The sequence below is a fragment of the Lissotriton vulgaris genome, chromosome 9 (assembly GCF_964263255.1).
Source record: "Lissotriton vulgaris chromosome 9, aLisVul1.2, whole genome shotgun sequence".
Classification (NCBI taxonomy): domain Eukaryota; kingdom Metazoa; phylum Chordata; class Amphibia; order Caudata; family Salamandridae; genus Lissotriton; species Lissotriton vulgaris.
Genome location: NC_141697.1, coordinates 903,245,300 through 903,253,416, shown reverse-complemented (window position 1 = coordinate 903,253,416; position 8,117 = coordinate 903,245,300).

Sequence of the window (8,117 nt, the reverse complement as noted above, 5' to 3'; positions counted from 1 at the left end):
CAGTGTGGTTATTATGTAGACTCTTCAAACTATTTAAATCAACATGGTTCACAGTAAGAAATGTGGTTTGTGATAATAATTTAGACCCAGAATCTATCATCACATTCAATAAATGATCGCTAATTATTACATCACACCAAGAGAGCCACAATTACTCATTTTCATTATGTATTTGTAACATTATAACAATTACACCCCGTTCAACATCCTCAACAACAGTCACTACCATTCTAGGTTATGCCATGTTTTCTGTTCACCTCTGCATAATGACTTGCAAATCACCAATTTTACACAATTTTTTACATCCAGACTCTACTCAGATATTGCCCTGTGACCAGCATACCCTCATCTAACGCTCTCATTCATTCCTCTCCTTCCTCCTGACTCAGCACCTCGAAGCGCCAGAGAACATTCACCATTCTTGCATACAATTTGTCTTTTAGCAAGATGCGCCATTTTTCAGTTCCTATTTACCAACAATCTGCGCACTGTCTCCGCTTCTGTCTTAACAAGCATACACTTTCTGAGCATTTCCATCAACTGCGCAATTTTAATTGCCTGTGCCAAAGATGGATTCTCTGCAGCCCACATCCATTTCTGTATTTTAGGATTAGATTTACGTTTGTCACAGATATTCATCTTCAGTTCGTGAAAACCTACCAAGATCCCACAATTGAGATATAAAAGCATTATAGTTATCAATATTTTCATTTGCTTCTAGAGAAGAAATATTTACACATTTAAAGATACACTATTCATGTTTTACCGTAATGTCTCTCATGTTTTCACATGGTTATGTCGTTGGCTTCTCGTTCATTACCTGCACCCCCAATGGCATCTGATAAATAGGGTGATTGTTACCCCAACACCTAAATAATTTAATAAAGGGGCTACTTTAGTTCGTCTGTGTACTGACCCACATCCATTGCTTTTCGAATATTCACAAAAGGTCTTTCGAATGCTCCCAATTTCACAAGAACATTCACACAAACATCTACTAGAAGGTAGCATCACCATATTTTCTACATCGGTTTACTGATTTTGACAAACTTGTCTATAAGTGATAATCTTCTTCACATCTGATGTGCCAAATGGTTCCACCAGTATATTCCACCTACCACACACACAATTGGTCCTCTTTAATTACTCTCTCTGTAGAGCCCGCAGAACATGTGGTGAGAACTCACAATGCACAATGTTGTAATGTAGCTTCTCTTGTGCACCCTCCCTATGCTTGCCCCTGCTCTACTGCTTGGCCCTTGATGATGTCATCGGAATGTTGGGAGGGTTGAACAGTAAGGAGATGTCAGTTGGTATGAGGGGCTAAGCAGTGGAACTGCTCCTGGTGGGGTCTGTCTCTAGTTTCTACATTACATCTTATACTAAGGATCTTAAGTGAAGAATAAATCTATGATCTTGAACTACACCTATGGATTACAGATCTTTCATTATTTTAACACTGGCGACGATTTTAAAAGAACCTGCGTGCTATTTCTATGGACTTGGACTTTCAAGCAACTAAAGGATTTGGATTTGGATTTGGAGAAACTTGGCACATCTAAGACCCCACCAGTGACCACGTCATCGGTCGCCCTATTCATGTGAGTGCCAGTTTCTTTCTCAATGTCTTTGTCAGTACTGGTTTGCTGTAACCTTCTACAAGCTGTTTGGGAAGAACAGTTTGAGTTCTGTGTTGACTCTTTGTATGAATTTGGAGAGGTGTCAGCGTTTACAACGACTACAAAATCAACAGCCAAGCATCAGGATCACAATATTTTATCTGATGTATGGTTCTGGTAGTTGTGATCAGCGTATGAGGGAGATGCCAGTTGATTTCCCTGCTGCCGATCTTAGTTACTGCCCTGGGAGCGCTGTCCTGTTGCCATTTGTTTTGATCAGAGACTGGAGAAGAAAGCGACATGTTTTGGCAAATGTCATGTTTTCCCATCGTTTTGCCAATGGAAATAAAGGTACAGCTGTAATCTGAGCTCAAATACTCAGTAGAAAAGACTGTGTGATTTTAATTTCTTTTCAAAAGGCTGTTTACGGCATAGTTAATGGATTTGGGACTGTGGCTTTGAATACTTACTATGCTTTTAACCATTTAAACTGCAAGTACAGCGAGGCATAAAATTCCACACACGGAGGGAAGGAAAGTCACGGAGAACAGAAGTGTCACAGTTCCTTATCTGATGATTGATCCTTTCCTGTGCTTGGGAAGTAGTGTTTGGGACTGAAAAAAAAAAACGTTCTGTTTTTGAGAGAGACCATGACGTCTCTGAAGCGTTGTTTTTTTTATTTAGAATGAGCACTTGAAATGTCTTTTGGAGAGATCTGGTTTATTCGGGGTAATCGGCAAAGAAGGCATTGCATCACGATTTTACAAGCAGCTTACTCATTGCGGGACAGATTTTCTCCTGAAAGTTGGAAGTATGCTCATTTTAATTTTATTTTGAGTGCGAAGGTGTTGGCAGTTTAACTGTCATCTTATGCTAAGTGTGCACGAGCAGGGTAACGCGCAAAGAACCTACCTGCTGTGTCTCATGCGAGGAGAAATCCTCTCCCTCTCCGACGTCGTGGATAGATTGACTATGCTTCTCTTTCATGTTTTAAAGCACCACTGTGCCGAGTGCCACCCGGTGCGGCGTGTGATGCGTCCCGCCATTTTCAGGATAACATGACTTTCATGTCAAAGACTTTGTTTTGTCAGTCACAGATCTGGAGCAACTGCCAAAGCTTATGGAAATAATTACAACGTGGGAGAATGAAATGTTTTTTTTTACATCTTGCACGTTTATTTCATGAGGATGTCCCAACCCATGGTGAATGTTTATTTTCAGCTGGACATTACATGGAGATCATACAGACTTAGGACTTTGTTTTCAATTCGGGTGAGACCGCTCACCGGAGCTCAAGTCTTTTAATTATTATTTGTTTTATTTGTGCTTAACATTCCAATGCATATTTTGAGTGTGCATTCGTTGGTGCTTAGTCTTTTTGCTTTGGTTGTTTTATTTATGTGAAGGTTTCTGGTGTATTTTCCCTATTGTATGTATTTGGGGTGGTACACAGACAAAATATCGAGTTTTAAATTTCGATATACAATTATATCGAAGTTTAAATATCGATGGGACATAATATAGAAGGTAAGTAATATCGACACTCTTAATATCGATATTAGTAATATCGAAGTTTTAAATATCGATGTCAGTAATATCGAAGTAAATAGTTTCGATGTTACTAATATCGATTTTTAAATACATTTTGTGTATATTATATAGTATTTATTATGTTTTATTATTTATTTTTAATGTAATTTAATTAAATATAGTCTTTTAGTACTGTAGCGGGTTGTGGGTTTATAGGGGAATAGGGAGGGAAGTAATTTAATTATGTTAAATTAATTATTAATTAGTAGGAATTATTAATTAATTAATTGAGAATAATTGTTACATAATTTTAATTAATTGAATAATTGATAAATATGTTCTGTAGCGGGTTATGGGTTTATAGGGGAATAGGGTGGGAAGTAATTTAATAATGTTTAAATAATTATTAATTAGTAGGAATCATACATTAATTAAAAATAATTGGTAATTATATTTAATTATTTTGGTAACTATTTTTAATTAATTGATTAATTGATAAATATGTTCAGTAGCGGGTTATGGGTTTATAGGGGAATAGGGTGGGAAGTAATTTAATTATGTAGAATTAATTATTAATTAGTAGGAAGCATACATTAATTTTTATTAATTGGTAAATAAATGTTATTAATTGGTAATTAATTTTAAAGAATTAATTAATTGATAGATGTGTTCTGTTGCGGGTTGTGTGTTTATAGGGGAATATGGTGCTAACTAATTTTAATGTAATTAAGTAATAATGAATTACCAATAATTGTTAAGTTAATTTTATAATTGTTAATTATTTATTAATTGGTAATTAAATATTATAAAATGGTATGTTTTTCATGGTTTTTTTAGGTTACATATATTTTGAAAATCATGTTTTTAATAATTATGTATATGTATTGTAAATGTATTATATTTATTTAATAGATCATATTTGTATTATTAAAAAAAAAATGTATAAGTATGTAATTTAAACCCCTACGCTATCCAACACTTTCCCTACTGTTGCACTCTCTGGAGTGGGAATAGTAATTTTTACCCCTACGCTATCCAACACTTTCCCTACTGTTGCACTCTCTGGAGTTGGAATAGTAATTGTTACCCCTACGCTATCCAACACTTTCCCTACTGTTGCACTCTCTGGAGTTGGAATAGTAATTGTTACCCCTACGCTATCCAACACTTTCCCTACTGTTGCACTCTCTGGAGTGGGAGTAGTAATTTTTACCCCTACGCTATCCAACACTTTCCCTACTGTTGCACTCTCTGGAGTTGGAATAGTAATTTTAAACCCTACACTATCCAACACTTTCCCTACTGTTGCACTCTCTGGAGTGGGAATAGTAATTGTTACCGCTACGCTATCCAACACTTTCCCTACTGTCGCACTCTCTGGAGTGGGAATAGTAATTTTTAATCATACGCTATCTAAAATGTATTTAGCTTTTTTATTAGTATTATGTTGTTATTGTTATTTATGTGAAAATTGTATGTAAATAAATGTATTAGTAATTTATGACATTTTTATTTGTTTATAAGTTATCAAAATAATTAATTTAGAGTTATTATTAATGAAAAATATATTATGTAGTATATATTTATTATTATTAATTTGTATTACATTAAGTATTAATTTTAAATATTATAGTACACTTTTAAATATGTTTATTACATTTATAAGTATTATTTTGTTAATATTAGATTTTTATTATATTAAAAAAAAAACGATATTTTACAAAAAACGATATGTTTGTCATTCTATATTTTATTTTCGATATATTTGTACTTACCTTGTTAGGGATAGGATTCCTATATTTTTGACTTCGATATTTTTGTTCTGATATTTTTGTATATCGATATTTGTGATATCGATATTTTGTCAGACATTCATTTGGGGTCATGGAAAATGTATTGGGAGTTGTTGTGGTTGTAATTTCCAGAGGTATTTATTATATTGTTTTTTTGTACATTTTATGGTTTTGTTGAGGGTCTGAGACTATTGTTCTCTTATTTGGTTGTTGGTACTCTGTCGGTTACCCCATAGGCAATGTGCCGTTATTCTTGGTCTGGTATGCAGAAGGGGGAGTATCTGGTGTCCCTAGTCCTGCTAGGGTATTCTTTGTTGTGGGTGGCATATGGCGTGCAGTAGGGGGAATGTGTTGTGTCCCCAGGCTGCAGCTGTTCTTGGTTGTGGGTGACATAAGCCGGTCACTCCATAAGTCATGTCTTGTTTTACATTTTATGGGGTTTGTTTTCAGAGCAATGTTCTTTCATTAGGGTGTGGGTTGGCTTTGGATAGTCGCCTCGTAGGCATAGCATGTTTTTACCTCTGTGGTTTTTGTGAGTATTGGTCTCACACTTGGTTTGGGGACGACAAAGTTTAGTCGCCCTATTAGTTTTACTTTACCTTTGTGGTTGTATGGAGAGGATGTGTACCTCCATTGTTGGGTGAGAAATATCTAGTCCCTGATATTATCTGGTTTGCCAGGACCTTTGTGTGGGTCCTAGCTTTATTGTTTTATTTATTAATGTATTTGGAGTGTTAGAAGGTTTAGTACTTTAGGTTGAATCGCTGTGTTATTTGGTACTGTCTTCTTGACAGTCCCTTTGTGCTTTTTCATCTCTGCACATTAACTTTTTGTGAATTATATTGCATGTGTGCTTATGATTCATTTGTTGATTTTGATGAAAGGGGGATGTGTTGTAATGTAGCTTCTCTTGTGCATCCTCCCTATGCTTGCCCCTGCTCTACTGTTTGGCCCTTGATGATGTCATCGGAATGTTGGGAGGGTTGAACAGTAAGGCGATGTCAGTTGGTATGAGGGGCTGAGCAGTGGAACTGCTCCTGGTGGGGTCTGTCTCTAGTATCTACATAACATCTTATACTAAGGATCTTAAGTGAAGAATAACTCTATGATCTTGAACTACACCTATGGATTACAGATCTTTCATTATTTTAACACTCAACAATCACAGAAGCACCTTCTCTTGCTCAACACATGGATCTCCCAACACACTTTGGGCCACTAAGCACACACATCTCTGAGTGCATATAGGAAAGTGCGCCCATGTCTTTCTCACAGTTCTTAATGCCTGGGTCTATTCTGTGTAAGATATTCTAAGAAGGCTAGAGGACAAACTTCAAGCAACATGCGAGGAATTGCCTCTGGACTCCGAGGTAGCATACAACAGAATGTGGGTAGGAAACGTGTACTCACTTTGACCAACATCCTTTACATACAGGGCAGCAGAGGAAGACAGAACGTTTCCAAAGATCTGTTGACACTTTTATAATTATAATGTCACATAAAAAATAAACCAGGTAATTCTCGCTGGGTTTTGATTGCTTGCACTGACTTTCATCTCCATAATGCAAATAGCCTTTTATGAGGGGTTATGTCACCCACAACAAAATCTCAAGGAAACATGTACTCCCATTAAATACCGAATGGATTGTTGTTTGGGGTGGACAAGTGCCTAGTTCAAAGAATAAGGCCACCATGTGCCATATGTCACACAAATTACATAAAATATTCCCACGCTCAGTCCCTTGTATTTCAAGGTAATGAGACAAAGTATTGTGTAAGGTATTTAAGCAGTGCATACACAGTAGAAAAAAAACACACAAAATACCATAACATTTCACAACCAATTTTAAAATAAAGAAAAACATTTTATGAGTAATATAAGACCAAAACGAAAATATTCCAAAGAGGGGACTAGAGATAGTAATTTTTAAAGATTCAAATGAAAGTAGCACAAAGAGGCAATAATAAACTATGGAAGCCGTAGACCAGGAGCTAGGCATGAATTGAGGCTGACAGCGATGGAGCCCTGGTTAGATATCACAAGTGGAATGGCCCTGGGGAAAACCTGGAAGTCAAAAAATTCATAAAAGGTTCTAAGTACTAAGAACGTTGACAGATTCTGAGAAGAATAACCTCCTTGAGCGGGATGCCGCTGAAATTGTAACAGCCATCGTGAAGCCAAAGGCTGCATACCTGAAGAAGGTCCCACTGAAGCTCTAGAGATTTGTTGCCGAAAATATTCCAAATAAAGAATGGGACTCAGTTGTTTTTTCAGAGGTGCTGGGAGCCTTTACCTGGGTTGAAGCTGAAATTCATTCAAGTGCTGTGCACTGCCAGTTGGATACTTTTTTCCTGCATATCCCCCTGAAGCTCTGGAGGAAAAGTTTTTCAAAGTCTCCAGAAGTTTTTCCCAAACACTTCTAAGGCCTGCAGGGTCTTAAGAGAGGGCACGTCGAGACTCCCAGGCGGAGTCCAACAGCAAAGTCCAATCCAAGTCCAGTTGCCACTGGTCAGCTGGGTACCTCCAGGAAAAGGCCTATTGCAGCTTGTTGTGTCACAATAGTGACACTGGAGGTCTGGCAATGCCAGACACCTGGAGTCCAATTCTTTGTCCTTGGTAAGAGAGAGTGCAGGTCCTGTCCTTCAGGGATCCTCTCAACTCATAGACTGCAGGACCAGCCTCTTCAGATCTTCCGCAGGTCTAGAAAGTGTTCTCAAGAGATGGATCGGTGTTGCATTTATGTCTGCCACTGGTTAGTGGGTGGAGTTGACTCTGGGTGCTCCCTGATCAATGGGGCAAAAGTTCACAGGGAAAATCCGAGGTGTGATCAGGGTGGTGAGCAGCCACCTTCTCTGTGGACACATAACTAGTTTGGGGTATAGCTTTCCTTCCACTGGGTTTAGTGCCTGCCTGACTATGAAGACAAAAGCAATGGCTTTCCAAGTATCACCTCACATTTGCTTGTGATAGGACAAGCCGCCCTATTGGTGTCATGTTCTAGCGCAGCCGGGCCTACCTTGCCTTCTAAAAACTACAAATCCCATATAGCATAGGGCAAGGAAGTACGATACTTAAGGAGGGCTGAAACAGATGACGTTGTGCCTGATTTGTTGTTTTTGTTCCGGTAAACCAGTTCGCTGTTGGAGGAAAAGTTGAGGCACCGGCGTACTTGAG